This window comes from Balaenoptera physalus (genome assembly GCF_965194825.1).
Source record: "Balaenoptera physalus genome assembly, chromosome: 1".
NCBI lineage: Eukaryota > Metazoa > Chordata > Mammalia > Artiodactyla > Balaenopteridae > Balaenoptera > Balaenoptera physalus.
In genome coordinates, this window is record NC_138882.1 from 144,190,230 (window position 1) to 144,213,981 (window position 23,752).

Below are 23,752 nucleotides of genomic sequence, written 5' to 3' on the forward strand. Positions count from 1 at the left end.
CTCAAATTTTAAAAAAAAATGTTTTGGAGTGGGGATGTGTGTGTTTGTATATATGTATCTGTGTCTATTTATCTCTATCTGTCTAATTATAGCTATACACATACAGACACATACCAGTCATATATATGTCATATAGTCACATATATATCATGTATATACATATATGTGTGTATGTATACATATACACATATGTATATATGCATACACATATATATATGAGAGAGAGAGAGACTATTAAGATAGAAATAAGATAAAATCAAGGCCAAGGTTAGTGTCCAAAATACATGCAATGAGATCCTATGTACTTTTCTAGAGTTGGCTTGCAACTTTGACTTTGAGTTTCCTTCTAATCAACTTAAAAAAGGAAAGGTAGGGACTTCCCTGGTGGTGCAGTGGTTAAGAACCCGCCTGCCAACGCAGGGGACACGGGTTCAAGCCCTAGTCAGGGAGGAGCCCACATGCCGCGGAGCAACTAAGCCCACGCGCCACAGGTACTGAGCCTGCGCTCTAGAGCCCGCGAGCCACAACTCCTGAGCCCCTGTGCTGCAACTACTGAAACCCACGCGCCTGGAACCCGTGCTCCGCAACAAGAGAAGCCACCTCAATGAGAAGCCCGTGCACCTCAATGAAGAGTAGCCCCGGCTCGCTACAACTAGAGAAGCCCGCACGCAGGAACGAAGACCCCCCAACGCAGCCAAAAATAAATAAATAAATTTATTTTTTTAAAAAAAGGAAAGGTAAAAACATATGAAATATACAATATTCATATGATTATAAAATGCAAACTCAAGAAGGGTTGTTCAAAAGCAACACAGACATTCTGAGGTCTGCAAAGTTGTAATACATAACCTTTCACCGCCACCATCACTACTGCTGCCATACATACACACAGACACGGGCTGTACTGCAGACGACAAGCTTCACGATGAGGCATGGAGCCATGTACTCAATCGCTGGATGAGATTCCAGCCAGCGTGAGGACAGAGGAGGTAGGAAGGATGGCATCTTCTAAAATGACTAATTTAGGAACTCCTCAACTGTAGCTTGAGCGCCCTGGGCTAGTGGTACTAGTACTCCAGATACCGCTAAATTAGAATGTACCTGGTATTGGTTTGACAGCAGTGACTATGGGGCCCAGAACATCAGCAACAAAGAAAGGAGAGAACCAGTTGAGGTTGACCCCTATGGCCCTGGGGTTTTTCACACTCTAATTTTTTTTTTTTTTTTTTTTTTGCTGCATCCCACGCAGTTTGTGGGATCTTAGTTCCCCGACCAGGGATTGAACCTGTGCCCTCAGCAGTGAAAGTGCAGAGTCCTAACCACTGGACTGCCAGGGAATTCCCCACACTCACTCTAATATTCTTAAGATCATATCCCACTCCCCCCAGACTAGTATGGATGGGAAGGAAACAGGAACTGGACAACCCAGTTGGCATGGACACCGAGTTCAGACTCTCATTTCCATCCTCAATCCTTCAGCTCTCCAGCCTCCCTTTCTCTTTCATAAGGTGACTCAAAATGGGATCAGCAAAGGGAACGCCAGCAAAGGAATTTATAGAATTGGGGTTGTTGTTATTGTGTTGGATACACTAGCAGTAACAAGTGCGTAGCTTGCTTCAAAGCCCAGTTAATAGGCTAAGAATCACGATTATGAGTCAACCAAAAACATTACAGAAAAAAAAAATGCCTATGTGGGTCAGGGTAGGGAGACAGGGCACAATCTGACACTGTACCAGTAGAACCGTTAGGAAAATGGCAATTTTTTTTTTTAATTGTGGTAAAATATACGTAACATTTACCATTTTAACCATTTTTAAATGTACAGTTCAGTGGCATTAAGTATATTCACATTGTTGTGCAACCCTTAACACTATTCACCTCTAGGATTTTTTCTTCATCCCAAACTGAAACTCTGTAGCTATTAAAGAGTAACTTCCCATTCCCTTCTCCCCCCAGCCCCTAGCAACCAGCGTTTTACTTTCTGCCTCTATGAACTTGATTACTCTAGGTACCTTATATAAGTAGAATGATTCAGTATTTGCCCTTTTGTGAGTGGCTTATTTCACTTAACATAATGTCTTCAAAATTCATGTATGTTACTGCATGTGCCAGATTTTCCTCCCTGTTTCAGGCTGAATAATATTCCACTGTAAGTATGTACCACATTTTGTTTATCCATTCATCCATCGATGGAAACTTGGGTTGTTTCCACCTTTTGGCTATTGCGAATAATGCTGCTATGAACATGGGGTATAAATATCTGTTTGAGTCCCTGCTTTCCATGCTTTGGGGTATATAATCAGAAGTAGAATTGCTGAATCATATAGTAATTCTATTTCTAATTTTTTGAGAGGAAATGGCAATTTTTGTTTGGCTTTGGGAAAAAACTGAAAAAATTATTTAATGACATTTCATTTACAGAGTTGCTTCCACGAGTATCAGGAATCTTGGATTCTATTCTCAGTTCTCCTATTAACTGTGTGATCTTTAAAGCCACCTGAATTTTCAGGACCACTCTCAGTTTGCTCATCTGAAAAATGATATCTTTGAACTAGTTGATATCCAAGGTCCTTTGAAATTCTAAAGGTCTCTAATTCTGCATATTCTCTTTGGTATATGAGTTCATCCTCTCATTTCTTCATTCATTCATTTTGGAAATGCTGTTTGAATGTCAGAGCAGGGGTTTTTTTTTTCCTCAAAGATAAATAAGAGTTATCCAAGGGGAATGGGAATGGGAATGGGGAGGAGGAAGGCTGGGATAGTAGGTGAAAGAAGAAATAAAATGAACTGCAGGCTAGTGGAAGGGCAGGTACCAAGAGGAGGCTGAAGGGGTAAGTATGGGTCAGAACACTCCAGGTCTAGTGACCAACTTTTAAGATTTTAAACTTTATCCTAATATTAATGGGGAGCCATTGAAGGGCTTAAAGAAGGTGGTAACAAGATCAGTTTTTGTTTAGAAAAATCACTTTGACAACAATGTGGAGAACGGATTGCAGGGGTTCAAAACAAGTTAACCTATTCTTTCTCCGCTCCCTTGTCTCATTTTTTCCTTTTGCTTTGAAAGTGGGAAAATTAGTCAAGATGTCCCAGAGCCTAACTTGGAACAAAAGACATTTAGATCAAATTTATTTCATCTTTGTAAATAATACTGTACTGTACTTCTCCTTACACTGAAAAATATTTGGACACCATTTTTCCTAAACTGTGGAAACTATTCACCATGGTTGGGAATGTATTATTGTCTTCAGGTCATTAGTTTGCCAATTAATACTTTAGGACTATGACATTAAAGCAATTTTTAAAGAAGTTCTGATAGGAAATTATTATCCCTTTATCTGCAACGCTAGAAAATTAAATATCACATATTAATATAATACCTTATATTTTATGAGAAAACTTAAGAAAATTCATATTTAATTAAGTGGAGTTTTTCTTTAATTGGGATGCAAATAGTCTAGTTCTGGCTTTATATAATGTTCTTTATATAAATAATGTAGTATTCTAAAATCATAAAAATACACAGTGATGCTGTTTTCCTTTTTTATATACCTCTTATTTTCTTTACTAAGAAAGTTATGAGTTGTGCTGCATCAGCAGATTGTATACCTATGAAAACAACAAGTGATCCTTGAAGACCATTATTTTTAATGGGTGAAGAAAAGGAGTTGGTTTCTATCTTAGATCACACGAATGCAGAACCGAGTTGTTTGGAAAAATACTCTGAGTTTTAGTATGCAAGAATAATGCCTTGCTTTACGGCAGATATTAAGATTCATTCAATCACTCATGCCTTGTTTGGTAAAATAATGCCGAAAAGGGTGGCATTTGCCTTCAATACATTTTGGCAGTTTGGCATAGTTTTTACTTTGTGTTTACCAAGGAAAGAAAACCAAAATGAGAGCAAGGAGAACCAATTATAAAGAGTGCTTTAGTCTGGCGAGGATGCTTGAAATGGCCAGCTTGTAGCAAGCAGGTCCAGGCTGAGAGCCGAAAAATTAAAGTTTGTATGGTACGTGGTATGTTTTTAGTATATTGAAAAAAGAAGTGCTTCTTCAAGAACGAAGCCAAAGAATGGTAAGTGTTTCTGGTTTTAACATTATTCCTATTAGTTTGCTAGTCCTCCCAAGAGCTATAAAGTTGACAATAAATCAAATATATTTTAATTTGTCATGAGATAGCAGATAGAAACAAAATTTTCCCAACTGGTTTTCTGCCAAAGTATTTCTACTAGCCCTATCCACTTCCAAAATTTACACTCACTGTCAAAAATTAAGAAAAAATTGAACTATCAAATAAATGCAAGGCTGGGAAACATTTACTGGATGCTGCAGTAGCCTGGCACTACATTATGTTCTGGGGACGCAGGACAAGTAAGTGGTGATCTGGTCTTCAAAGAGGCAAGTGATTCTAGGCAAGGCTGGGTTACTTTATTTGCCAGAAGGCCAGTGCAGAATACCTTCTTCAGGTGAGTTAAAACATATGACACATGACATTGTACCAAATAATAAGGCACATGCTACCTCACTGCTCTCCCTCCAAATCTAGTGCCTTACATTAGTAGGACTAACTTTTGAAAGTCTCTATTTGAACATCAGATTGTAGTAAATCCTACATTCTTATGTGGAGGTATAATATTTGAGTAAATCCTGAAAATATAATATGTGTGATACTTGCTTCAAAGTGTGTTAAAAATATAATGATTCATGTTCAGTTTAGTTTCTCAAAGTCAAAATTTGAGAATACAATTGAATTTTATATTACAGATAATTGAAAGAAAGACTCATTGCAATATCAATATCGGTGCTAGTTAAAATACGACTTGAATTTTTGGGGCGGCATGTAGCAGGACCAGGAAAGAGTTTTTCTCAGTGGATAATTACAGTGATACAGACACCTGTTATTTCCCAATCTAAGTGTTAATTGGAAAGGCTTATAAAACTCATCTTCCTTGTTCTTTTTCTTTTGTAAATGTGAATGTAAATAATGACTCAAACACATAATTTTACAAGTGTCTGTATTGTTTTGATATTGTTACTTGATCACTCTAGTTGTCTCAATTTGCTCACGTCCTTTGCTTTAATGTTTCTAAAAAATGTATTATATAACATTACTTACTATTAGTCTTAATGAATTGCTAGGTACAATAGTAATAGACTCCCATGGACTGTAGATAAAATAATTGAATTAACTTTGAAATCAAAAAACAAAAAGAAACAAAAAACCTTTCTGTTTTCACAATTTGTTATATGAAAGTTTAACACAACAATCCTAAATTGAAAGCTAAAAAGCACCTCACTGATAGAGCAATCCCACAATCCCAATATGAGATAATCTGTAGTTTTTCACTATCAGAAATAGTTACTTTGAAAATAAAAACATGATCAATTAACTAAGAAAATACCATAACTAATGCTAATAGTGTTCAGATATTCACTATTATCATCAAAGGAAATGCCCGTTCACATTAGTTCTAAAGCAGCAACACATTAAGAATTTTACTAAACTTTTCCTATAGCAAGAAAGCTTAGTTTGTGATTTTTTTCCCCTTAAAAAAAAAAAACAACTTTGATACCACAAAATTTTTAAAAAGCTAACTCTCCTGCCTGAATAGGGTCTCTGTAAATGACAAATCATGGTCATACAGACGATATCACAAAAAATTATTAATTCAGATAAACTTTAGGGAAACATTTCCTAAGTTTACAGCCCTGCCTAATGGCCAACAAAGAGTTCTTCATTTTTTAGTTTTCATATGTCCATGTGTGAACTAATACATTTTGGTATATCACTTTTATAGTTACACATCAGATTCATGCCCAACTCCGAGGTCCTGGAATCCGGGTCTCTCAGAAAAAATGAGTGGAAGTGTTGCCGCCTGGGAGAGTGTGGGCTTCCTCTGAGTTGCTAGGCCGCCTTTCTGTGGACCTAGATGTATAACTTACTTTCATTTGTCTCTAAAGACTGAATTAAAACACTCGTTTATCTCCAAGTCATTATAACGTGTAAATTGTGCACTGTCTACACATCACGGGCTGTGAAACAGCAGCCTGAACACATGACAGACTCAGTATGTCTGAAATGGTGGAGCAAAACGGTGGTTGGTTTTGAATTCATTTGCACTCATTTTTACTACTTGAGACACGCTCATTAAAAAGCTGTATTTCAGCTCCCATTTAACTGAGCTGGATTTTCACAGCACTGCTGCCTCTGGCTTTTTAGTTTGCCTTGAACAGGAGTATTCTTCCAAGTCATGGACAATTCAGGCAGACTTTTTCAGGTAAAGCCAAGTCGTCAGCTTGGCCTTTTCCTTCCACCCTGCTCCTGGGACCTACAGGTTGGGATTGCAGCTAAAGATGGGAACTGCAGATCCCAGGTGGGAGGGCTGAATCACGCTCACTTTCTTCAGGGCAGCTGCTCACTGGCAAGCTGCTCTGCACTTAAACCCTTTAAAGCTACCAACAAACTTTGGGAAAGTTACATCACCGTAAACAAAAACAGTTGCTTAAATTATTATTATGCAACACTGTGTCATTACACATAGACATTGCAATTATCTTCCCAATTTGGCAAATACCACCGTAGCTTTGCAGGCAGCTTCAGGAGATGTAAAAATCTGGGATAAATAATGTCAGTGTCAGTGCCACCTTCACGAATGGAAAAGGTTTCCTACCCTCTGGAAAGATACTCAGGTTTTCTCCTGCAAACAAAGTGGGACGCCGAAGCCGCCTCCCAAGTCTTTGGAATCCCACATTTTAAATGTAAATGATCAGTCTGGTAGGATCCATATGCTCGGCTGTAGAGAAGAGCAATACAGTCACGAACACGTGAAAGTGAAATTCTCAATGTGCTTTTTAAAAACTCGCAGGCATCAATACACATCTGGTAACTAATTTGTTAATTAGACAACACCCCCCCCCCCAAAGGTATAGGTAACCACTGCGCTGTGTCTGCCCCAGGGGATCTCTACAGATCGGGTCCGGAGATTGCCCTCACCCCACCCCCGCTGCTGTTCAACCGCTGCAATGTTGGGTGTTTAAGCAGAAGACAAATCAGACATGCTCCGGACACGTTTTTATTAAAAATTTGAAACCAGGTGAAAAGGATCAGTTTGTAAAAAGGAAGAAAGAAAGAAAAAAAGGTAACTACTTGTCGAAACAAAAGAGCGAGAGTGAGGACAGATGACCCGCACAAGTGCCTAGGACCACTTTTTCTCCCTGGGCTGTCGCAGAGCAGACAGGAGGATGGGGGCGAAGGAGGGAGGAAGAGAGGAAAGAAAGAGGATTTCAAGCATCATCTCCCTGTCTGCAAAGGTCTGGCCTCCCCTGTGCTCGAGAAGCGGTGGTAGCCATTTTCATTTTTTCCCCAAATGTAAAAGGAAAATAGAACAGAAAAGGTATATCTCCCTTCCTGCACCAACAGCTGGGCTCCTCCTTCTAAAGAAAAAAAAAGTATTTTAACAATCTCAGGTACAAAACCCAATCCGCTTGCATCCACCGAGGCTTCTGGAATCAACGGATTCGATTTGGCGACCCGCACCGAAGGAGACGTGATCTTGAAAAATCAATCCGCGCTCGCGCCCCCGAGCCGCCACCGCCCCCGCCGCGGCCGTGGCCACAGAATTAGCGGCTCCGAGGGCGTTTTGCCGCAGTGCACGTCCGCCGTAACAGCCGAGCACTCGGGTGCATAATGCCAGTACAGTGAGCAGACGATCAGGCTGATTTATCACGCAAAATAATTCACGGCTACAGTCCGGCTCTTGGTCCTGCCACTTTAAATCACAAACGCGCGTCTACACAGTTCCACAGGCGCCCACCCATGCATGGTACACGTGTGTGCGTGTGTGTGCGCGTGTGTGCGCGTGTGTGCCCGCGCGCAGGGCCAAGTGGAATGATTCCAGATTTTTTCATATATAGGAAGGGGGAAAAAAAGAGCAAAAGAGCCAGTCACCCCAACCCCTACCCCCCACCTTTTGCAGCGTGGACAAGTGGCTTGTAAGGCAGCTTGGAGCAAAATAAAGTCTGAACAAAACTAGACTGTGAGACTAGCACGTCGCAGAGTGAAAGTGAGTGACGTTAACGCAGACTCTGTAAAGACTCGGATCACTTGCAGGCAAAACTAAAATTCTCCCCCCTCCTTTTTTTTAATAAAAGAAAGAAAAGAAAATCATTAATTGGGTTCAGATCTAAAATGCTGCTTTGAAAATACACGCACATGTTGAAGACTCTGCGACTGTAATTTCTTGGGTAAACATCTGGTGAAGATATTCCAGGAACACATCTGAGAGGAAGAAAGGGGTAAGACAGCCCCTTCTTTATATATCTTGGGTCAAAAAAGGGTTGTTAAAACTTTTTTAAAAGAGTGTGCTCTCAATGTAAATACCTTTATGAACTCTAAGGATGAATTCAGGTTGGGAGAAGAAGTGAACTGGGAGTGGAGTCCTGGGTCCCACACATTGGGATGGTGTGTAAGCTTGGGCAGGTCTCTTTTTCTATAGCCCTCTTTTGTCATCTGTAAAATCGCAGAGGGTAAATGATATGCTTTCTAAGGTCTTTTTTTGCACTGACAGCATGATTCTAGCTAGGAGGGAATGATGATGGGGGGCCAGGAGGAGGTCTTAATGTAGAGAGAAAAAGAGGTCACATTCTTCAGGTGGCATCTGTTTAAACTGGTGGTGATAAAAGTGATGAATCCAGTATGCCTGCGTCCTTAACAATAAAGATTGTGTCTATATTAAGAGCTGCTATTGTCCCAGCTCTGAAGTATGTATAGCATACAATGAATGCTCTTTGAGAATGACAATGTAATCTTGTAATTATATTTTGGGGGGTAGAGACTATTTTCAAGGATCAGCCAAAAGGATTTTGGGATTGGAACAATCTTCAATATTCTTGTTTATAATCTGTTTCTGAAATGCATTAAATTACTTGGATAATTCAGAGAAAATAAGTTTTTAGTAGGTAAGAGTTCTTCTGTGCCAGACTGGCTGTCAAGATTGACTGAATTAAGGGGATTAATTACTCCCTGTCCACTTTTTTCAGAAAGCAACTCCAAGGGTCGCAGGCAGAGACCACTCTTTGACACTCCTCTTATCTGTGTAGTAACTGGTCAGGAGTGTGGGTGCTAGAACCAAACCACTAACTAATTTTGACATGCACTAGCTGAGTAATCGTAGCCAAATTATTTAGTTTAGTTGTGCCTCAGTTTCCCACATTTATAAAATAGGGATTATAATAGCAACTAATTCGTAGTGCTGCTGTCAGGATAAATGAGTTATCATATTAAAGTGCTTGGAACAGAGCATGGCACATGTAACCAACAGCTCAATAAATGTTAGAGGTTATTATTACTCCATTGTAAACACAGGGAAAGCAAGGTCAGATATAATAGAGGGATCTTTGATCTGCTCCTGGATTTCAACTAAGGCCTCTAAGCACTTTATTTTATCGGGCTTTTATGATGTCAGCTTAAAGCAAGGAGCTCAGCAGTCTTTATTATTATTAAGAATAGGCCAGAACATTCTCTACCAAAACTCCATTCCCATACATGCAATAGTTGTGAAGCTGGAGAATTCTCCACTTGACCAGATCAATGCAAATGTGTAGCATCGGGTCTGTATGTTGAGTGCATACTTATTAATATGTGTCTTGACTGTCCAGGTGGTAGGAAGCCAAGGTTTTCTTTGGAGAGAAGTTTCCAAGCCATCAGTTCCTGCCTGTTCCTGTTGTGATACTTTCTTTCCTACACAATGTGTTACCTCAGGCCTAATCTCTGTCATTGAATTATGGAGTCAAAACAATCACAAATCTCTGGCGTGCTCCCTTTGTGTCATTTATTAGTTTAAAGGGGAAAAGCAACATCCTGACTCTTTCTCCTCTCTTAATGACCCCCAGAGTGCAGACTTGAACCAGGCTTTAGGAAGGGTCACAGGCAAGGAATGCTTAAGGGAGCAATCCCGATAGTGCTTGCAATTTGGGATTGGAGGCGAGCTGCAGTTAAGCTTTTTAGAGGAAGTGGAGATTAGGTGTTTCCAGAACTGGCAGGCTTAGGTCACTGCAGGTTGGAAAGTAAGGTCCCACTTCTTTCCTCCTACGGCACCTGAAGCCCCAGGTGCACTAACTGTTCTACCAGGGGCTGGTGAAGAGACCGTCCCATCCAGGGCTGGCAGACCTGGGGCGCCCGGGGTGACGTCCAACCCCAAGTTGAGGGGGCTGCAGGCACCAGGTTAAGTTCTCCGTTAGCCAGACAACGTCTTGCTGAAAGTGCGGGAAGAAAAGTTGTATTCCAAGCGCTAGCGTGAGCGCTCGACTCCACTTTGTCAATCTGATTAACACAATCTCCTAAATAAATAAATCAATAGAAGAGGGTGAGCTGCCTTTCACAACACCTGCTTGCCTTCCTCCTTTTCGCTCGTGGGGACTCCCACCCTCTCCATCATGCACACACTCCCTCTAAAGAGGCGCTGTAAGGTGCCGAAAGGAAACCGAAGGTACCTATATACTTTAAAAAATTCCCGGAGCCAAAGGTGGGAACCCCGGCGAGTTTCATTCCTCCGCGCCCGCAGCAACCTGGCACCCAGAAGCCGCGGGCACCTGGCCTCGCAGAGCTTTCGGAGACCTCCAAGGAGTCCCCGCGGGGACGGTCCCCAGTGGCCCGCGGACTTTCCAAGCTGCAGAGGTACTGGGGGAATTTGAGAATAAATAAACTCAATTCTACCCTCCATCATCACCGACCCGGACGATAGGTCGCGGATCCCCCGCTCCAGGCCCTGAGAGGGGGTGGGGGCGAGGGCGGGTGGAGGAACCGAGCGGGACTCGCAGGAACTGCCCGACAAGGTCACGACCGCGAGGCTGCCGACCGAGGCGCGCAGTGGCCGGGCGCCGCCCTCTGGCCCCGGGGCTGACCCCGCGCTGCTCGGGTATCGGCCACCGTCCCGACACATCCCTAGGGGAAGGAGGGGGGCGACGCCGCAGTACCAACCCTTACTTTTGAGGTGGAAGCTGAAACCCGCGGGGCTCCCTGGCGAGGTGTCCGGAGGAAGGCAGATCGGATGCCCAGCACAACCGAACTTTAGAAGGGGCTCTCTGCTCTGCCACCCCCTTCCTAGTGGCGACCTGTGAGAGACTTTCGTCCCCTCCCCTCCGCGTCTTCATACCCAGGGAACTTGGCCCAGACAACCTAGTTTTCCATATTAATTGGTGGTTCTACCAACTCAGCAGCCTCTTCTCTCAGACGGACTTCTAGGATGTCTTGTAAAGAAGGGAACAAATTCAATGCTTCCCCACCCCCCCCCCCCCCGCTTTCCGAGGGAGTATTGTGTGAATTTAAAATCTTCTAGGTGTTAAAAACCAGACCAAACAATAAAACCAAAAACAAAACATGCTGCCTTCACGTGAGTGGATATGGAGTCAATTCAAGACTTCCTTGAGCCAGCCTTTGCTCAGATAGTAAAGTTCCTGAATCCTTCAGGAAAACAGAGCCCCTTTCACGCACTTCTGGAGGGGGACTTAGTAAGACTGCAATATATTACCATGTTTAAAACGTTCCGCAGAGGCAAGGTTTCCTAAAAGCGACTTGCCAGCGATGCATGGAAAAGCAAATCCGCTTACAGAGAGGGGCCGCTGAAGAGGAAGGGGGGGAGGCAGGACCCAGCCTCAATTAAAAACCGCAGTTTCCAACGCTTGAACCACAGTACTGATATTGTGGGACTGGTGGGATGTCGTGACTTTCCCTGGAGCTGACAGGTTGCAGATCTCTGGGGCTCTTTTTCACTGCTTGCTGGAAGTCCCCAGCTTCTTCAAGGTAGCCCTTCCTAACACCCAGAATTAAGCTCCCCTTTTGTGTTTTGTGGGCATGTATTTGGACTCTGCATTAAGCCTTGCTCCTTACACACTTGGGGTGGATAAGCTCTTGTTCTTTAGCTGGCAGTGTGTGCACCCAGGGTGGGAATGAGGGTGCCAATGCAGATGAAGATGTGTGTTTGTGCCAGTTTGTTGTCTGACCCCCTGCCCCACTGCTAAGGAATGGGCTCTAACACAGCCCTCATCTCCAGAAACACTCCCTGCAGTTTCTTTCTGGGAGCAAACACCCCCTAAATTATTTAGCAATCCAGGTTTGTGTGTTTTGTATAATGAACTCAGGAGAAAAGTTGCAGAGCTTGCTAGTTGCGTGATTTCTCAGGTCAAGAGTGCTTGCAAAGGTCTTAGATCCCATAACTCTGAGGGTGAAATCACCAAGAGTGTTTTGCCCAGAAAGTATAGCCTTCCAGCTTCATGAGAACAGGACTGCTTTCTGTAAACCTCAAATCATTCAAACAACAGCATAACAAGTCTCAATTACCCCCCTTCACAAACACAAACGCACCCCCAAGTATTTCTGGTCCTCTGTCCTTACCGCATTATTTTGTAGCACCTTAATCTATCTCTCTGAATGGTGATTCCAACTTTTACAAAGTTTCTTGCTCTTTACCCTGATAAGTTGCACTTGCCCTGTGTGGAATACAGGCTTGCCTTTGAGCCCTTGACCATGCTTTCAACCTGTTTTAAACGTTACATTTTAGTCTTAAGGGATAAAAATGTTGCTTTCACCCTGTATACGGGAGAATGCTGGGCGCAAAGTGGGCAAGTCTATAGGAAACCCGATCGCTTAGCTTTTGTCCATCAGATGGACAGTTTCAACATGCCAGTTCTTGTCTGCTAAAACGCCAGGACAAGGTACTCAGGACACTGCTGGCGGGTCATCTGTTTCTCTGGCTCACCAGGTCCCGGCTCTAGCGCCGTGGATTCTGCACACACCTGCCGATTTTACAGCAGCGAAATCGGCTCAGGCCACCGAGAGCAGGAGGACCACTTTTACCGTTGGGGGCAACTTCACTGGGCAAGTGCTAGACCTTCACAAAAGGGAACACATTTTGCTTAAGCCTGCTCTTTCTTAGGAAGCGCTTAGAGACAAGGCCCACCAATATTCCGGGTAAAGTTAACGCTACCAGAAATGTGCACTGCATTAGGATGCCGACTTGGGACTCATTGAAGACCAGGCTGTTACAATTAATCTCGTCTCTCTCTTTGTTTCCATTGCTTTATTTTTCCTTCGGTCTCTTTCCTTCTTAGTGTTCCCTACCTCCTGAAGTTAGAAGTTAATAAAAACACTGCCTTATTTTAAAAAATACATAAAGTCGACACTAAATTTGAAGAGTTAATGTTGCAACTAAACTCTCCTGGCGTCTACCGATCTGTTCGCCACATCTCTGCTGTCTTGTAATGCCAGCAACTATTGTTCTTAAAATTTGCTAAAATAATTCTTTCAAGGCCTTTGAGAAAGTGTAATAAACGGTAACTGGAAAAAAAACATAACCCAACTCTCACTTATTTTACTTTCTCAGATCAGGGAAAAGGACTCCAAGCAAAACAATAAACTTTATGTAGTTTATTTTTAAACGACTCTATTTTCAGCGGCTTTTTCTTCCTTAACTAAATCACGCAGCTTTGTTCGATTCCATGTCTACCTCTTCCCACGTGTCCCCAGTAACCTACCCATCAATTCACACCCAGAGAGACCGCAGGAGTGGAAACCGTCCTACGAGGAGCCTCCCCGTATTTGCTCCCCAGCTAAAGCGCTCAATTTCAGAAGGTCTGAGAAAAATGTCTTCTTCAGAAACTACCAGTGGAGCAAATCATTTACCTAATTCATTCAAGAGCCTCTACAGGAAGGACTTTGGGGCCTGATGAGCCTCATAATGCGGTACTAATGAAAATCCCTTTAGTTCCCTCTCTGCTCCGCGAGGGGCGGCGTCCGCTCTCTGTCGAAGAGCTGCCCTGGCCAGCGGCTGCCCCTCTCCGTGTGCCCCCAGATGGCACAACCGGGGCGCACAGCGACAGCGGCGACTCCAGACGCCGCCCGCCGGGACCACTATCCGATCCGCCACTATGCGACCCCTCGCCAGCCCCCCTCCCCAAGCGTGGGCCCCTCCTCCCGCTTTCCCTTCCTTCTTAACCTCCCCAGTGATTTTTATGGGGGTAGAAGGTAAAATGGGAACGTTTCCTCCTTCGCGATGCCCACTTCCTCGGCCGCCTCCCACCCGGGCGGATTGGAATTAAAATCCGGGAATTCAACTTTGCTGCGAAATCTCGGGTTCCTAAGGAGGGGCCAGAGGGAAGGAAGACCCTGCGGGGAACGCGCGGCCCAAAGAGGCTCCCACCCCGCCCCGCTGCTGTCCCGCGGGGAGGATGAAAGCCAAGGTCCCGGGAGGGGCAGCGGGTTCCCGGAGGGGGCGAGGGCTTGGGACGGAGGAGGCTGAGGCCAGGTGGCGAGTGCAGGGCCGGAGCTTCAGGGCTCGCGGGTACCCAGACCCTCTTCCCAGGCAATGCGCTCCCAGCCCTACAGGTGCACCCTCCGCCCCCTTGTAGGCCCCTCGATGGAAACCGCCTTAGGGCCCAAGTTCGGTCCCTGGAGGCTTTGAACGTGGCCTTTCAGAAGTTTTTAAAGCTGCCCCGCCCCGCCCAGCATTCACGGGTCACACTCTCCCCCCATCCCTCCACCCCGCTACAGCTGCGGCACCAGAGGGGGCGGGAAGGGAGCGGGGAGGGGCGGCGGCTGGCAGGCCGAGGCTCTGGGGCCGAAGCACCGCCCCGGAGCGCCAGGCTCGGCCTAGAGGGCTTGGAGATCGGCTCCCGAGCCCGACCTCGGGGGAAGCGCAGGAAGACCGCTGCCGCAGCGCACCAGCCGCTGTGGGGAGAGGGGGTGGAGAGGAGGGGCGAGGCGGGGGAGAGGAAGAGAGACCGGGCAGAGGGGCACGTCCACATTACCAGGGTTCCTGTGCTGAGCTCCAGCCAAGGGACTATTTAAAATGGACTTGAGGGGAGGCAGCTGGTGACCCGTGTCCTCGCCCTTCAAGTTCCCCGAGCGAATCAGGGCGCCACCTACAGGCGTGTTCCAGATAGCAGTAGAGAGAAGGGGAGACAGCTGGCCCAGAAAGGCAACCCAGGGGAAGCAGGGCCCTGTTTTGTCCAGGGCCATCTCTCAGCTCCTGAGTCTGAGTTCTGAGCTCCAACGTTACGGATCTGTTGGTAGCAGCACGAGTCCTGAGGGCACTGAGAATGAACTTTTGGGGAGTGGGGAATTGGGGGATTCGAGGATCAAAGAAGTCTCTCCTCCAGGCCGGTCTCATGGAGTGCAGCTTGTTTCACTGAGAAGAGTGGCTGTGTGGCCTTGGACAAATTGCTTGATCTTTCTGAGTCTCGGTTTCTTCATTCTTTAAAAGGGGAATCGTGGTACCTGTCTGACAGGATCCTTGTGAGAATTAAACGAGATAATGTACATGAGAAACTATAGGTGCCTTCTAGAGTGAGCTTTCATCGATTTCTAATACGAGAAAACAGTCTTTTATCCTAATAAATCTAACTTATAAGACTTTGTCTAGTTGTTTTCTGTTTTTTTGAAGATTAGGGCCTTAGAAGAGGGCAGAGAGAGACAGAGAGGTTTGAGTGTCTGATTAGGATAGAAGGACAGGTTAGTGGAAGTTTTGATAACTACTCTCTCTAGCTAATTCCCTTCTCATAGACAAATAATAACATATTATATTATGGATCACTTACTACTGCTATGTACTATTACCTCATTTAATTTATATCACCTTACATGTTATCCTCATTTTGAATATGAGGAAATAAAGACATGGGGATAGAAGCCATAGTTGGTACATTTTGTTTCTTTAAAGAAATTTTCCTATGTCAGCAACCCAGATCTGTATTTCAGAATCTACCTTTAACATCAATTTATTAGGCACCTACTATGTGCTTGGTTACTATATTAGAAATTTTACCTATGAGGTCTCATGTGATTCTCATAACACTTCTGTGAAGTAGGACTTCAAGTTTTCTCTTCACAGAAGAGGAAAGCTTGGTTCAAGGATACCTGGGGGGGAGGTACTTAAAGTCCTAGAGAGAAGTGGTGGAGTCAGGTCATGGACAGCCCAGATCTTCTGATTATACATCTGGGTGCCTTCTGTTACACCACAACCTAGCATAGTCCCAACTAGCTCTGGGGCACTTTTACAAGTTATTGGGAAAGGTCACCTGGAGAAGTGGGCACCTTGGTGGTTTTGCCATGTTGAAGGTGTGGTAGAAGATGGTGTTTATAGCCTTTAGTGATGGTAGAGTATTACAACGTTTTGTAAGGAAGTATTAATGGTGGAGGAAGGGGGCAAGTGTGCATTGGGAGAAGCCAAAGAATGAACTGATCTATACTTCTATAAATATGAAGAACATATTTATTTAATGACCAAACCAACCAAATCTCATTTTAGCATACTATCACACTGAAAAATTTGGTATAATGTAGCTATTGCCAAATCCTGGCATCTGACCTATAGTGATGGTCCTTTGTTGATTTGGTTACAAAAATTATTTACAATAAGTATTGTTGCACATTAAATATTTTTGCTGGTCTGTATCTATGTAATAGTAACAGTTCGTGATGAAAGGACTGGATTATTTAGGCAGGAAAATTATAGTCCTTTCAATGCTTTTGTTTTTCCATTGTGTAACAATTACTCATTAGTTCCCCTTCTTCTTACCTACCTAACTACCAAATCAAACCAACATTCCTACCCAGAACACCTCCTTTTCACTTTTGAGAATAACTCAACATATCAAAAGGAAGGTTAAAGAAGGCTTTGGGTTGGGGTATTGGATGTAAATGTGTGCATCCCACTTTCTTCTTCTTCTTCTTTTTTTTTTTTTTTTTTTTTTGAGACAATGTTATATGAGAACAAAACTGGGTCCAGCCTTGATGCTTCTGCTTGCCAATGCAATGTCAAGAGCTCAGACTTCAGCTGCATTTCACTTCTATACAGCTTCTGTACAGTGGGAGTGTGTCTAATAATGTAATAGATTTTCATTCTGAAACAGATGCCATAGGAGATTCATCAGCAGGAAAACCCCACAGTGTAACTAACAAACACCATAAAGTTATCAAATTTAAGGTCAGATGGCTTTGGATTGTCAGCTTTTGGGGACCAGTTGGTAATTAGGTAAGAGCGCTTTGTGAAGAAAAACCAGTTGAAACCAACACGTATTTGTGGAATTTATGTGTTCCACACTGTTCTGGGTGCTAGTAGAGATATGAAGAAATGCAGGAGTATTTCTCTTGGGGTTTACATTCTAAACTTTAAGGTAGAAACTTCTCCCTCTCTCCCAGTCCCTAGGTCCATGCCTTAGTTCTGTCATAATAAAGCGATGGGGTTAATGTTCAAAGAATACAGATCCCACCTCATACGTTGAGCTGACATGTTTCTCTTCTGCAATTACTACCTTTATCCTAGAATTTTAGTTACTCATTTCATCATCTTCACGCATAGTTATATAAATGAACGAATGGAGGAGACTTTAGAAAAGGTGGGAACTATAGCTTATGGCCTCATTTTATAATGAGACATTTTATAAGAGACAGCATTGTACTTTGGAGACACCTGTTTTATTCTCTGATGTGTAATTGTGCTTTTATGTCATGGAAACACATATTGGTTGGTGTGTGTGTGGGGGCATATATCTGGAGATCTTAGCTACTTCTTTTCCGTACCTTTCCCCAACAATGGGCAATCCAGGGCTCTTTTTGGTTAATGAAAGGGCAGAGTGGGAGCCAGTCTATATGTCACTTTGAAACTCATTAGTATTCTTCACATCACCTCTGTTGAATCAGAGCCTTGACCTTCCCAAGTCTCATTCTCAGAGCTTCTGAATGTGGGCTATCTCCCCAAGTCAATTGCAGGTCAGAGGTTGTTCTGTGTAGGCCCAGCTCTGGGAAGGCAGATACTTAATAAGAATGAAATGGCCCCGTGGGGGTTGTTTGAGAAACTGAACTGCTGCTCCTGCTCATGCAAAATTGAGTTTTCAGCCAAAGCCATTGGTGAAGGTCTAATAAACCCATGTTACACATGATTGGCATCAGATGGACCAGTCTGATGGGATAGTTGCTCAGAAAGCTTATGGTGAATACTCAGTATTCTCAAAGAATTTAGATACTATAAAAGATAGTAGTATAGCATGGACTCTTTTGAGTGTCTGGAGGCAACCGAGCTGACTGAATTTAAGCAAGAAGGGCATAGCCACATGTTTATTTGAATAACCTTTAAAGATGCCTTGAAGAAGCCTAGGGATCATGGGAACACTTGAAATAGTTGAAAGGGAAGAAGAGGTTATACTGATACTTAATGTATTAGGACCAAGGACATTGTGTCATATAACCCTGTGTAATCATGACAGCACTGAGGCATAATTATCCCATTTCACAGAGGGGAACAGAGACTCCTAATTACAATTTGTAAGAGGCACAGATGAGATGTGATCTAGTCTGGCTCCAAAGCACAAGCTTTTCCTACTTTATCCACTCAATTCCAGGCCCCTCAGCCTCCTCAATCTGGCCTTGGTTGACTTGTCCAGCGTTCTCTTCCAGCACGAAGGATTGCCTCTTTTTCTTGGCACCATCATGTCAAACTTTATTAAGTATCTGTTTCCTGTGCTGTGCTAACACAGAATCACCTCTGATTCACTTGTAGGGATGCCCAGGTACAGAAGTTCTGAGACTCTAATAGCCAATTCTAATTTTACCCACCCTTTATTTGTATACCCAGCCTGGCTGCACCATTTGAATATTTAATCAAACCAATTTATCCCTTTTTTGAATTTTACTCTCTAATCAGCTTGCAAATTCCTACTTTCTCAGTAACTGCTGGTCCCTGGTTCAGTGCTTCACACATTGTTGTCTATCTAGAAATATTTGTTGGTTGCTTGTAAGAACCCAACTCCTCACTCCCTCTTCCCCCCAAAAAAAGGCTGGTGCAGAAGGATGACAAAGGGGGTTCGGGGTGGAGGAGGGACAGGTTCAGCCAGGTTCTTGTCCCTTGGTCCCTTTGCCGTCATCCTCAGGCCCCAAATGTAAAAGGCTCCTCTGCAGTCAGAGCCTCAAAACAAAAGGCTCAAGTAAGTACCTTCTTGCCTGGGCCCCAACAAACCCACACTTGCCCGTGCTCAGAAGGTTCCTTCTCTTCCCAACTCTCGGAGTGAACTTAGGCTCTCCTCCTGGCACGCGGACTGGGAAAGAGGAAACACGTGCGTGCTGTGGGGTATCTGGGGGGAGACCGAGATAGCAGCAACGGAGGGGGCAGAACGTTTCCCAGGGAACCTGAGAGCCACATTCTTCGCGACGGGCGACTCCCAACTCTCCCAAAGAAAGCCTCGGGCCCAGCTCGTTCGTCAGTGTCACGTTTCAATGGCAGCGCGGGGCCGGCCTCGGCGAGGTGCCCGCACGCCTCTCGGGGACGGCTGGGCCCCGCAGCGATTCAGACGGAACCGAACAACAAAGGCCCCGCGGCGGGCGGCGGAGGGCCACCTCCCGGGGCGCGGCCCGGAGCCCCGGCCACCCCGCGCCCCGCCACCGTCCAGACCAGGGGCTTCTCTTTTTCCGGCCTTCGGAACCCAGGGCCCGCCCTGGCCCTCCACGCCGAGGCCGCCCGTGGGTGCCTGCACTCGGGCCGGGGCAGCGCGGGAGCCCGGCCTGGAGACGGAGGCCGGGGGCGCGGTGTTGAGTCCTCGCGCGACCCGGGCGCGCCCGACTGCGGCGTCCGCGCACGACGCGTGCGCAGGGTTGCTAGCCCCTTCGGAGAGCCGTTCTTTCCGCGTGCGAACCGGCTGTAAAGTTAAGCCGGCCGCTCCAAGCCTCTCCTCTTACCCGGCGGCGGCGAGCCGACGGCAGAGGGCGCCCTTCTAATGCGCGTCGGTCGGGACCCGCGCTAGTACGGCGGGAGCCGCGGTCTGGGAACCGCCGCGCCGCCTCCGCCCGGCGCGCTCTCCCTCGGGTGGAAAGCTGGGCAAGGGGTGCGGACCCCGCCGCCCGGCCCCCCTTCCCTGCTCCCGAGGCAGTCTACTGCCGTGGTTCACGCCCCGGCTTTTTTCACCGAAGGAGGGTTCCTCGCAGCCGTCTGGGTGAGGAGGAGGAGGAGGAGCGGCCCCTCACTGACGCCGTGCCCCCCTCTAACTGCTAAGGAACATGTCTGCAGGCGTCGTTCAATGGCAAACGACTAATTAATTTTCCAGCACTTGTGCAGAATACTTTAAAATGGAAAAATGAAGGTCTTCGATGAAAATGAAGCTTGATAGTGTGCACCTGCCACTAATGTACGGTGCACGGTAACTTCCCCTCATTAGAGAGATGACTTGGGTTGAGAACAAGTCATATAGTGAAAATCACTTCAACACGTGCCTGTTCATATGCATAAACTCCTGTGTACCAGATGGCAAAATATAATGACATCTTAAACAGCTAATTGCATAAACCTTGTAATGCAGATAATTGCTGTACCAAAGTAGGAGTTAATAATTTCCCACTATCTCCTGGCTTCAGAGTAATCCTTAAGGAAAGTTGTGACAATTCTAACACACTAAAGTTCACCAAGCGGTAATTAAAACTAGCACTTAAATCATTTGACTTTCAAACCCTTAATTACGATTCGGAAGAACTGCTTTGTGGAAATCCAGAAATTATGAATAGTTACGGGATAACGTTTACTGCTTGTATTTTATCAAGTTTCCTTTCATGGGTCTCCTGTGGCATAATATTATAGGGAGTCAATGGGGATACGTTCCATTCTCTAAAATTATTTCCAATAGCAGGAGCTTTGTATTTTGGAGCAGGAACAGGTAACTCCCACTCCCAGATGGATCTGTTGATTATTTTCAGCTTACATTTCTTTACAGAGCCCCTGCTATAATAACTGATTCTAAGCCTTAACATGTGCCTGGCATTTTTCTAAGCACTTTACAGGTATTACCTCATTTAATCCTCAAAAGAGCCATCTGAAATGTGTACTATTAACATCCCCATTCTCCAGATGAAAAAGCCCAGGCAGACATGCTAAGTAGTTTGCTCAAAATTAGTTCGAAGTCACTGATCCAAACTCAGTTTGGCTCCAGAGCCCATGCTGTTTACCACTATATTATACTGCCCCACAGGCTAAACCAGGGCTTTAGTAACATAATATTTCTTACTATTTTATGTGCTAATAATATTTAGAAATAAACTTAAATAACATAATTGATTTTAACTTGTCAGCTTAAGTTATAATACATTTCAGAAACAGGTTATCTGCTATTTTCCATAAGGTAGTATTAGAACAGTAAATAAGCCAAGCAAAGTAAACCTTTGAAACTCAGTTTTGGTTACATCGACATGTAGTTTAAAAAACATGTGTGGGCCTTCCCTGGTGGCGCAGTGGTTGAGAATCCGCCTGCCAATGCAGGGGACACGGGTTCGAGCCCTGGTCTGGGAAGACCCCACATGCCGCGGAGCAACTAGGCCCGTGAGCCACAACTACTGCACCTGCGCGTCTGGAGCCTGTGCTCTGCAACAAGAGAGGCCGCGGTAATGAGAGGCCCGCACACCGCGATGAAGAGTGGCCCCCGCTTGCCACAACTAGAGAAAGCCCTCGCACAGAAACGAAGACCCGACACAGCCAAAAATAAATTTAAAAAAAAAAAAAAAAGCCGTGAAAGTATATAGATAGTATAAAGTATAGAGAATAGTGTAAATTATTAAAAAAAAAAAGGAAAAAAAAGCATGTGTGGCTTCCTGTTTCTATTTCTTCATCTTCAAAAAGACTTTACAGCACCTTAAAGAGGATATATAATAATGAACATAGAACAAAATCCTCTTTATTAAGTATATTGTGAAACATAGTCTTTCTTCTCCATATTAATACTGCAGGGTTTCCCTTTCCTCACTTTGGGTAGACGTATGTGGCATAAGATGAGAGATACTAGCTATTTCCCTAGTATGGAGGCCATAGCATCTGAACTCCCACCAGTAGAGATTCTTTTCTGTGAGGCAAGCACTATGTCCTCTAAGGTGCTGCTCATAAGATCCTTGATTTAGTGGGAAGCATATTGGTCTAGAAATCAAAAGACTGGCATTCACATTTTAGTTTGGCCATGAATTTGCAGTATGATCTTGGACAAGTCACTCCATCTCCCTGAAATTCAGTTCCTTTGCCACAAAAATAGAGAATTGGCTTATGACTACTTACATCCATCCCTGCTTTATCATTCTAGAATGTTAGGCAGCTACATCCCACTATTACCTTAGTGGGAATGAGATTTTTAGGTTGTATTTTCTTTAATAAAAACAAAGTCCTGGATTTGGGGAATGAGTGAAAGAATATCTGTAAGGGAAGAAAAGACAATTTAAGGCGAATTTTTCAGGTGCAGACTTAATTTAAGGAGCATTTTTCAAGTGCAGTGCTGAGACTACAAAGAGAAATAAGACATAGTCCCTGACATCACAAGTTCTTAACTGGTCAGGTGACTCTGACAAGTAAACAGAGGAATACAGTGTAGAGTGATAGGTGCTGTGATAGAGATGAACACAAAATCCTACAAGATAGGAGTTACTCCTAGCCAGGATGTGGGAGTCATGGGAGAGTTCCTTGAGGAGATGACATCTGAGCTGAATTTTGAAGGATAAATTGGAGTTGATAGTGAATAGAAGAAGAGAATTCCATGCAAAGGACACTGTATCCATGGTATAGGGGAGAAGAAGAGAGAAAGCATGGCTTTATCTGGGAACTGAGAGGGAGTCAGTATTGCTGGCTGTTAAGGTATAAAGTCAGAAAGGAGAAAGTCTAGGCAGGAGAAGTGGGGAACAGGGCAGATCTCAAAAGATCTGTTAAGGAGTTTGTACTTCATTAGTACCAGGGAATTCAAACCAAAGCTTGTCTATTTTAGAGTGTTGCTTAGGTATTATACTAATTTCTGAGCTACCAGAAAGAAGTTTTCTACTCATTTACTTTGCTTTTTAATAGAGGATTTGTGGGTACCAACCAGAAGGAGGAGGCCTACTTTGGCCACTGGAGGGCTGAAAGTCAGTGGTCACCCCTGGAGCGCCTCAGTAAACCAGCTTTTATACAGACCTCCCTGCTGTCCCCCACCTCCTCCACAGAGGAAATGTTTGATCTCCAATGCTAAGCCCCTAAATCCCTCCAATCCTCAAGCTAGTGGCTTATTTTATATACTAAGGAACAAATCAAAGTCACAATGGTGGCAAAAGCAGGACAGAGAGCATTTAAATGCTTTTTATTTGTTTTAAAATGGTAAATCTCACCTATGTTGGTAAGGAAATAATTGCTCAGAAGTTCTAATCTGATTTTAGGAGTTGAACACTATCATTCTCAAACACTGCTGGTAGAAGTGTACATCGATAATGCTCTTCTGGAGGACAACTTGGCAATATATACAATGCCTTATATCTTTTGACCAGCAGCTCCACTTTTAGGAATTTATCCTAAGAAGATAATAATGAACTGTTAGAATATTTGATGAAATAATGTTTGTGATAGTGGTTTTATAATGATGAATAATTGGAAAACTTTTGATATCTAATTCTATAGAATTGTTTAAATGAATTATGGCATATACATATACTAGAATACCATAAAGCTATCAAGAGGTTGTGATATATTAAATGAATAAATTCTGTTATAAAATAACTACAGTGTGATCTCATTTTTGTTAAAAATGTTTGTATATATGAGAAAAAAGACAAATAGGGAATTATAAATGATTTTAAAATTTTCTTCCTTTCTTATGTTTGTGTTTTCTAAATTTTTAACAGTGGAAATGTACAACTTTCAGAATAAAAAAGCAATCATAATAAGAAAACATAATAAGGAAATTCCCTGGCAGTCCAGTTGTTAGGACTCTGTGCTTTC

General features: G+C 44.0%; 1 long non-coding RNA gene across 1 annotated transcript in view; it reads left to right on the top strand.

Moving 5' to 3' along the window:
- Positions 1 to 33: 33 nt before the first annotated feature.
- Positions 34 to 23,752, top strand: part of LOC309657118 — an 80,832-nt gene continuing 57,113 nt past the window's right edge. Inside the window, exon 1 of the long non-coding RNA XR_014261658.1 lies at positions 34 to 8,294. This is a non-coding gene — a long non-coding RNA (uncharacterized lncRNA). The remainder of the gene's footprint in view (positions 8,295 to 23,752) is intronic.